Consider the following 10,920-nt stretch of genomic DNA (forward strand, 5'->3'; position numbering starts at 1 on the left):
AGTTCACACGGACGCCCTCAAACGACCCACCCAAACGAGTTTACATGGCAAACAACCTACCCGAACGAGTGTTTACACGGCAAATGACCCGCTCGAACGAGTTTACATGGGCTCTGACACACGACCAAAATGAAGTCACAAGGGAGATTCGGGAAAACGGGCAGCACGATCGTGCACAAAGCCCACCGTCGGTCACAACTTAGCATTTTTTATACGGCCACGTGTGCTCTGGGCACCGTGACATGACATGACATGACACGACCCAACCCTACCCAACCTGTTTTCACGGGCACCCACACACGACACGTCCCGACCCGCCTGAACGAAATTTGGGGTTTCCATGGGTGCACGACCCGAACGAAATTTTGAGGTTTCCATGGGCGCACGATCCGAATGAAGGCACGGGGGAGAATCAGGAAAACGGGCCACACAAATGTGCAGAAGACACACGGGTGGTCACGACATAGCATTTTTGGCACAACCATGTGTGCCTAGGCATCCGCACACGGCACGACATGGCCCGACCGGCATTGTGCGAGCCGACCCGACCCTCCCGAACACGTTTGCACGGGCACCCACACATGACATGACACGACCCGACCTGAACAAAATTTGGGGTTTCCTTGTATGCACAACCTGAACGAAATTTGGGGTTTCCATGGGTGCGCGACCCGAACGAAGGCACAAGGCAGCGTCGGGCAAACGGGCCACACAAACATGTAGAAGGCACACGGGGGGGCATGAATTAGCATTTTTGGCACTAACACGTGTTCCTGAGCACCCATGCACGACACGACCCGACCCGCCCAAACGAAGGCACGACGGAGTGTCGGGAAAACGGGTCACACGAACGTGCAGGAGGCACATGGGTGGTCACACACTCACATTTTTTGCACGGCCACATGTTCCTGAGCACCCATGCAGGGCACGGCACAACCCGACCCGACTCAACTTGCCCGAACGCGTTTGCACGGCACCCACACACGACACGACCCGACTCGCCCGAATAGAATTTGGGGTTTCCATGTCTGCACGACCTGAACGAAATTTGGGGTTATCATGGGTGCACGACCCAAACGAAGGCCCGAGGGAGTGTCGGGCAAACAAGCCGCACGAATGTGCAGAAGACACATGGGCAGTGACGACTTAGAATTTTTGGTATGGCCACGTGTGTCGGGGCACCCACACACGGCACAGCACGACCCGAACCGCCCTGGGCGAGCTGACCCGATTCTCCCGAATGAAATTTGGGCTTTCCGTGGGTGCACGACCCGAACAAAGAAGGCACATGGGTAGTCATGACTTAGAATTTTCAGCATGCCCACATGTGCCTGCGCACCCCCACACATGGCAAGACACGAGATGACCTGGCCCGCCCGAAGGAAATTTGGGGTTTGAACGGGCGCAAGACCCAAACAAAGGCACAAGGGTAGGAATATCTTTGACTCTAATACATAGATATACCTGGGGTAACATGCCCTTAAGGTCTTCAACATTTTCTTTTGACTCTTTATAGCACTTTAACATGTGCTAGGCCTATTTCAATGAGCAAGAAACTCAATGACAAATAATATATATATATATATATATATATATATATATATATATATATATATATATATATATATATATATATATATATAGATATATATATATATATCTATATATATATATATTTATATTTATATTTATATATTTATTTATTTTCTTGAATAAATACAAATATCAAAAGTACATTTATGAAGACTGAACCTAGTTACACTTTCTTCAACACCCCCTCTTAACTAGGGAGGTATTCATAAATCATTACAAGGTGTTTGGCTATTTTTCAATATTGAATAATTCACATAAGAGAAACCGGATTGGCAACCCATCTATTGTAGCATCATATTAGCAAACATTGTTCATAGCAAGGCCTTGACTAACAGCGTTATCTCTCATAAGATCAGAGCACAATGTTGGCAAGGCCAATGACTTATAAACACCTTGGTCATTGTCTCTAAAGGTACATACTCACCCAGGTGTTCCCTGAGAATGACCTTCCAGGAAAATTCTTCTCTTGGGTTCCCAACCCTCAAAGAATATCAATCCTCTTGCCTACTCTTGTATTGGGTGCCAAACACATCCTCAAAGAGCATCAGATTCCAAATGATTTCCCAATCCTCCCATTATTTCTTGCCAAGTGAAGACAAGAATGTTGTGTCTATCTCTTCCCCTTGATTGGGGAAGACATGCCCAAGTTTCCTCTGAAAAGGAACTTGCCCAAGCTCCTTTGTAGTTGGGAACTTGTTAGAACTCCCTCTTAGCTAGGGACTTGTCCATTCATCAACAACGTCTTCTTCGTGGGTCCTTCAGCCGCTTGATCTCATGCTTTCCTTCGATGTCATGAAGTCTTTGTTTGAACTTCTTCTTGGCAGGGTACCGGCCATCGATCACTTTCCCCCCTGGTTTGTCATGTCATTGCTCCCTTCATGGAATGTGGCCTTCTTGATATATATCAGGTCCTTTTTTTCATCTAGCTACTCCTTTGTCACCTTGTCTGTCCTTCACAACACTTATCACATGGATGCTTAGTTGTACTCGCTTGTTCCCGTACTTTGATTTAGTGGCCCTTCATGACTTCATCGTGATATTGCTCTTCATCATGACATATTTGTAGAGTTGAATCAGTTATTTGCACCTTACTATCTCCAAGGCCTTCGTAGGTGTCAAGGGTCCTTTATCTTTTTCTTCCTTTGTCAAAGTTGTCGTGCCTTCTTTCGAGAGATGTTGAGGAATCGTGTCAAATAGTTATTCTTTGTGACCACGATGTTCTTCATTTGCTTCTTATTGGATTGATTGACCTTTAATCCACTGTAGCACATTGCCTCCGAGCATGTCGTTGGGGACAAAGATCCTTTTATTCTATAACTTTTCCCATGACCCAATGAATATATATGATGACATGACTTAAACTTTGATGCATACATACCTCATCTTGATTATGCTTTTATCATCACGACTTTATTTGATAGTTCTCCTCGATTGGTGCAGCCTTTCTTGCTTCATCTGCTCTATCCTATATATCATCCTCTCTTGAATCCCATAAATGGGACCCACAATGAGACCTCTACCCCCTTTGAAAGAAGACTTTAAGCAAAGAGGTTGACTTAGTCATAGGAGGATCTTCCTTCTTTTGCTTCTTGTCATCTTCTTTCACTTGAGTTACATGAGCTTCTTCCCTTTTTCTCCTGTTGTTGTTGTCCTTCTTATGTTTACGACAATTGCTTTTGTAGTGTCCATACTCTTGGCATCCAAACCGTTGGACTTTGGGCATGTAGTGGTTCCAACCAATTTTTTACTTTCCTTGCAAAAAGACATTGAGGTATACTCAGAAGGGGACATATACTTACTTGATAGAGTTTGAGATGTAGTGAGCTTGCTTTCTTCTTGAAGACTTGATGGCTTGACTTCCTAGCTTGGCTCATGCGCTACCTTTAACATGGAAATAAAACCCGTCGCTGGTATCATCTGGAGGGGCACGAGGGGACCAAGATGAGCCAGGGAGCCATACCACAATAGCCCATACAACTCCAAGAACTTGGAGAGCGGAAGGGGAATTGTTCACATATGCCTCCCAGGACGAGCCTGGCCAACATTACCGCTCATGCGCTACCCAATGGAGATGGAGAGAAGATGAAAATCGGCCACCCTACGAACGACCCAAGGCCATCGTTCAGGCAAACCCAAAAACACAACTCGATTACCAACCCACCTTTCACACGGAAAGAAAACCTGTCGCTGGTATCACCTGGAGGGGCAGGCGGGGACCAAGACGAGCCGAGGAGCCACACCACAACAGCCCATACAGCTCCAAGAACTTGGAGAGCGAAAGGGGAATTGTTCACATATGCCTCCCAGGACGAGCATGGCAAACATTACCGCTCATGCGCTACCGAGTGGGGATGGAGAGAAGATGAAAATCAGTCGCCCTATAGATGACCCAAGGCCATCGTTCAAGTAAACTCAAAAACACAAATTGATTACCAACCCACCTTTCACACGGAAAGAAAACCTGTTGCTGGTATCATCTGGAGGGGGACGAGAGGGCCAGGACGAGCCAGGGAGCCACACCACAATAGCCCATACATCTCCAAGAACTTGGAGAGCGGAAGGGGAATTGCTCACATATGCCTCCCAGGATGAGCATGGCCAACATTACCACTCATGCGCTACCGAGTGGGGATGGAGAGAAGATGAAAATCAGTCGCCCTACAAACGACCCAAGGCCATCGTTAAGGAAATCTCGAAAACACAACTCGATTACCAACCCACCTTTTACACAGAAAGAAACCCTGTTGCTGGTATCATCTGGAGGGGCACGCGGTGACCAGGACGAGCCAAGGAGCCTACCACAATAGCCCATACAGCTCCAAGAACTTGGAGAGTGGAAGGGGAATTTTTCACATATGCCTCACAGAACAAGCATGGCCAAAATTACCGCTCATGCGATACCAAATGGGGATGGAGAGAAGATGAAAATCAGCCAACCTACAAATGAACCATGGCCACCGTTCAAGAAAACGTAAAAACACAACTCGATTACCAACCCAACTTTCACACGGAAAGAAAACCTGTCGCTGGTATCATCTAGAGGGGCACGAGGGGGACCAAGACAAGCCAGGGAGCCACACCACAACAGTCCATATAGCTCCAAGAACTTGGAGAGCAGAAGGGTAATTGTTCACATATTCCTCCCAAGACGATCGTGGCCAACATTACCGCTCATGCGCTACCGAGTGGGGATGGAGAGAAGATGAAAATCGACCGTGCTAAAAACGACCCTAGGCCATCGTTCACGCAAACCCGAAAACACAACTCGATTACCAACCCACCTTTCACACAAAAAGAAAACTTGTCGCTCGGATCATCTAGAATTTGCATGGGCGCCCGCATGACCGAAAGGAAGCAACAAGGGAGAGTCGAGCAAACGAGTAGCATGAACATGCACAAAGCCAACCTTGGGTCACAACTTAGCATTTTTTATATCGGTTTGTTGACCGGTGCACGCCCTCACCCGAACAACCCGCCTGAATGAGTTGACACGGACGCCCTCAAACGACCCGCCCAAATGAATTTGCATGGGCACCCGCATGATCAAAATGAAGCGACAAGGGACAGCCGCGCAAATGAGTTGAACGAACGTGCACAAAGCCAACCTCGGGTCACAACTTAGAATCTTTGATACGGGCTCTTTCCCCCGGGAAAACCCTCGCCCGAATGAGTTCACACGGACACCCTCAAACGACCCGCTTGAACGACCGAAACAAAGCGACAATGGAGAGCTGGGCAAACGAGCTACACAAATGTGCACAAAGCCAACCTCGGGTCACAACTTAGCATTTTTTATATGGGCTCATTCGCCCGGGCACACCCTCGCCCGAACGAGTTCACACGGAAGCCCTCAAACGACCAACCTGAATGATTTTGCAAGGGCGCTCGAACGACCGAAACGAAGTGACAAGGGAGAGCCAGGAAAACAAGCTGCATGAACGTGCATAAAGCCAACCTCGGGTCACAACTTAGCATTTTTGATATTGGCTCATTCGCCCAGGCACGCCGTCGCTAGAACGAGTTCACACGGACGCCCTCAAACGACACGTGGGAACGTCCAAAACGAAGCGACAAGGGAGAGATGGGCAAACGAGCTGCACGAACATGCACAAAGCCAACCTTGGGTCAAAACTTAGTAATTTTGATACGGGCTCGTTCACCTGGGCGTGCCCTCGCTCGAAAGACCCGCCTGAACAAGTTCACACGGACGCCCTCAAACGACTCGCCCGAATGACTGAAACGAAGCAACAAGGGAGAGCCGGGAAAACGAGTTGCACGAACATGCAAAAAGCCAACCTTGGGTCACAACTTATCAATTTTGATACGGGTTCGTTCACCCGGGCATGCCCTCGCATGAACGACCGACCCAAACGAGTTCACACAGACGCCCTCAAATGACCCGCCCAAACGATATTGCATGGCCGCCCGAACGATAGAAATGAAGCGACAAGGAAGAGCTGGGAAAACGAGCTGCACGAATGTGCACAAAGCCAAACTCGGGTCACAACTTAGCATTTTTTGATACGGGCTCATTCGCACAGGCGTGCCCTTGCCCAAACAACTCGCCCGAACAAGTTCACATGAACGCCCTCAAATGACTCGCCCGAACGATCAAAACGAAGCGACAAGGGAGAGTTGTGCAAACAAGTAGAAGTAACGTGCACAAAGCCAACCTCGGGTAACAACTTAGCATTTTTTAATACGGGCTCGTTCACCCGGGTGCGCCCTCGCCTGAACAAGTTCACATGGATGCCCTCAAACGACCCGCTTGAATGATTTTGCATGGGTGCCTGAACGACCGAAACGAAGTGACATGGGAGAGCCGGGAAAACAAGCTGCACGAACATGCACAAAGCCAACCTCAGGTCACAACTTAGCATTTTTTGATACGGGCTCGTTCGCCCAGGAGTGCCCTTGCCTGAATGAGTTCACACAGATGCCCTCAACCCGCCCGAACGAATTTGCATGGGCGCCTGCACGACACAAATGAAGCGATAAAGGAGAGCCAGGCTAACGAGCTACACGAGCATACACAAAGCCAACCTCGGGTCACAACTTAGCATTTTTTGATATGGGCTCATTCGCTTGGGCGCGCCCTCGCCCAAACGACCCGCCCAAAAGAGTTCACATGGACGCCCTCAATCGACCCACCCGAATGACCGAAACAAAGCGACAAGGGAGAACCGGGAAAACGAGCTGCATGAATGTGCACAAAGCCAACCTCGGGTCACAACTTAGCATTTTTTGACACGGGCTCATTCGCCTGGATGTGCCCTCGCCCGAACGAGTTCACACGGACGCCCTCAAATGACCTGCCCAAACGATTTTGCATGGGCACCCGAACGACCAAAACGAAGCGACAAGGGAGAGGCGGGCAAACGAGCTGGACGAACGTGCACAAAGCCAACCTCGGGTCACAACTTAGCATTTTTTAATACGGGCTCATTTTCCCGGGCATGCCCTCGCCTGAACGACCTGCCCGAATGAGTTCACACGGACGCCCTCAAATGACCCGCTCGAACAATTTTGCATGGGCGCCTGAACGACTGAAACGAAGCGACAAGGGAGAATCGGGCAAACGAACTGCACGAACGTGCACAAAGCCAACCTCAGGTCACAACTTAGAATTTTTTGATACGGGTGCGTTTGCCTAGGCATGCCCTCAACAAAACGACCCTCCCGAATGAGTTCACACGGACGCCCTCAAATGACCCACCCGAACGATCGAAACAAAGCGACAAGGGACAACTGGGAAAACGAGTTGCACGAATGTGCACAAAGCCAACCTCGGGTCACAAATTAGCATTTTTTGATACGGGTTCGTTTGCCCGGGTGCACCCTCACTCGAATGACCCGCCCGAACGAGTTCACACGGACGCCCTCAAACGACCTACCCGAATGACTAAACCAAAGCGACAACAGAGAGTCGGGAAAACGAGTAGCATGAATGTGCACAAAGCCAACCTCGGGTCACAGCTTAGCATTCTTTGATACAGGCTCATTCACTCGGGCGTGCCCTCGACCGAACACCCCCACGAACGAGTTCACACGGACACCCTCAAACGACCTGCCCGAACAACCGAAACGAAACGACAAGGGAGAGCTGGGAAAACGAGCTGCGCGAACGTCCACAAAGCCAACCTCGGGTCACAACTTAGAATTTTTTGATACGGGCTCGATCACCCGGGCACGCCATCGCCCGAACGACCCGCCCAAACGAGTTCACATGGACGCCCTCAAACGACCCTCCAAAACGACCGAAACGAAGCGACAAGGGAGAGCCGGGAAAATGAGCTGCACGAACGTGCACAAAGCCAACCTCGGGTCACAACTTAGCATTTTTGATACGGGCTCATTCACCCAAACGTGCCCTTGCCCAAACGACCCACCTGAATGAGTTCACACATATGCCCCCAAATGACCCGCCCGAGTGATTTTGAATGGGCGCCCGAATGATCGAAACGAGGCGACAAGGGAGAGCCGGGAAAATGAGCTGCACGAACATGCACGAAGCCATCCTGGGGTCAGAACTTAGCATTTTTTGATACGGGCTCGTTCGCCCGGGCGTGCCCTCCCCTGAACCACCCGCCGGAACGAGTTCACATGGATGCCCTCAAATGACCCTTCCGAACAACCGAAACGAAGTGACAAGGGAGAGCCAGGAAAATGAGCTGCACGAACATGCACAAAGCCAACCTCAAGTCACAACTTAGAATTTTTTGATACGGGCTTATTCACCCAGGCATGCCCTCACCTGAACAAGTTCACACGGATGCCCTCAAACGACCCACCTAAACGATTTTGCATGGGTGCCCTAACGACCGAAACGAAGCGAGTAGGGAGAGCGACGCAAATGAGTTGCATGAACATGCACAAAGCTAACCTCGGGTCACAACTTAGCATTTTTTGATACGGGCTCGTTCGTCTAGGAGTGCCCTCCCCTAAACGAGTTCACATGGACGCCCTCAAATGACCCACCCGAACGAATTTGCATGGGAACCTGCACGATCGAAACGAAGCGACAAGGGAGAGCTGGGAAAACGAGTTGCACGAACATGCACAAATCCAACCTCGGGTCACAACTTAGCAATTTTTGATACGGGCTCGTTCGCCCAGGAGCGCCCTCACCCGAACGAGTTCACACTGACGCCCTAAAACGACTCGCCCAAATGAATTTGCATGGGCGCCCGCACGATCGAAACAAAGCGACAAGGGAGAGCCGGGCAAACGAGCTGCACAAAGCCAACCTCAGGTCACAACTTAGCATTTTTTGATACGGGCTCATTCGCCCGGGCGCACCCTCGCCCAAACGACCTGCCCGAACGAGTTCACATGGACGCCCTCAAATGACCCGCCCGAATGATTTTGCATGGGCGCCCGAACGACCAAAACGAAGCGACAAGGGAGAGCCAGGGAAACGAGCTGCACGAACATGCACAAAGACAACCTCGGGTCACAAGTTATCATTTTTTGACACGGGCTCGTTCGCCTAGGCGTGCCCTTGCCCAAACGACCCGCCCGAACAAGTTCACACGGACGCACTCAAACGACCCACCCGAATGATTTTTCGTGGGCGCCCGAACGAACGAAACGAAGCGACAATGGAGAGTCGGGCAAACGATCTGCACGAACGTGCACAAAGCCGACCTCGGGTCACAACTTAGCATTTTTTGATACGGGCTCGTTCGCTCGGGCACGCCCTCGCTTGAAGACCCGCCCAAACGATTTCACATGGACGCCCTCAAACGACCCGCCCGAATGACTGAAATGAAGCGACAAGGGAGAGTCGGGAAAACGAGCTGCACAAACGTGCACAAAGCCAAACTCGGGTCACAACTTAGCATTTTTTGATACGGGCTCGTTCGCTCGGGTGAGCCCTTGCCCGAACGACCCGCCTGAACGAGTTCACATGGATGCCCTCAAACGAACCGCCTGAATGACTGAAATGAAGCGACAAGGGAGAGCCAGGAAAATGAGCTGCACGAACGTGCACAAAGCCAACCTTGGGTCACAACTTAGCATATTTTGATGCGGGCTCATTCGCCCAGGCGCGCCCTCGCCCGTACGACCGAAATGAAGCGACAAGGGAGAGCCGGGCAAACGAGCTGCACGAACGTCCACAAAGCCAACCTCGAGTCACAACTTAGCATTTTTTGATACAGGCTCGTTCGTCCGGGCGCGCCCTCGCCCGAACGACTCGTTCGAATGGGCTCACACGGATGCCCTCAAACGACCCGCCCAAATGACTGAAATGAAGCGACAAGGGAGAGCGGGGCAAACGAGCTGCATGAACATGCACAAAGCCTACCACGGGTCACAACTTAGCATTTTTCGATACAGGCTCGTTCACCCGGGCGCGCCCTCGCCCGAACGCCCCGCCCGAATGAGTTCACACGGACGCCCTCAAACGACCCACCCAAACGACCGAAACGAACCGACAAGGGAGAGTCAGGCAAACGAGCTACATGAACGTGCACAAAGCGAACCTCGGGTCACAACTTAGAATTTTTTGATACGGGCTCGTTCGCCCGGGCGTGCCGTCGCCCGAACGACCCACCCGAACGAGTTGACAGAGACTCCCTCAAATGACCCGCCTGAACGATTTTGCATGGGTGCCTGAACGACTGAAACGAAGCGACAAGGGAGAGCCGGGAAAACGAGCTACATGGTCATGCACAAAGCCAACCTCGGGTCACAACTTAGCATTTTTTGATACAGGCTTGTTCGCTCGGCCGTGCCCTCGCCCAAACGACCCACCCGAATGAGTTCACACAGACGCCCTCAAACGACTCGCGCGAATGATTTTGCATGGGCACCCGAACGACCGAAACGAAGCGACAAGGGAGAGCTGGGCAAACGAGCTGCACGAATGTGCACAAAGCCAACCTCGGGTCACAACTTAGCATTTTTTGATATGGGCCCGTTCGCTTGGGCGTGCCCTCGCCCAAACGAGTTCACATGGACGCCCTCAAACGACCCACCCAAACGACCGAAACGAGGCGACAAGGGAGTGTCGGGAAAACAAGCTTCATGAACATGCACAAAGCCAACCTCAGGTCACAACTTAGCATTTTTGATATAGGCTCGTTCGCCCAGGCGCGCCCTCGCCCGAACGAGTTCACATGGACGCCTCAAATGACCCACCCAAATGAATTTTTGTGGCTGCTCGCATGACCGAAATGAAGTGACAAGGGAGAGACGGGAAAACGAGCTACACAAATGTGCACAAAGCCAACCTTGGGTCACAACTTAGCATTTTTGATATGGGCTCATTCGCCCGGGCGCACCCTCACCTGAACGACCTGCCCAAACAAGTTCACATGGACG

The sequence above is a fragment of the Pinus tabuliformis genome, chromosome 2_2, assembly GCF_031772625.1.
Source record: "Pinus tabuliformis cultivar Carrire ecotype Pingquan chromosome 2_2, CPIR1, whole genome shotgun sequence".
Taxonomy (NCBI): Eukaryota; Viridiplantae; Streptophyta; class Pinopsida; order Pinales; family Pinaceae; genus Pinus; species Pinus tabuliformis.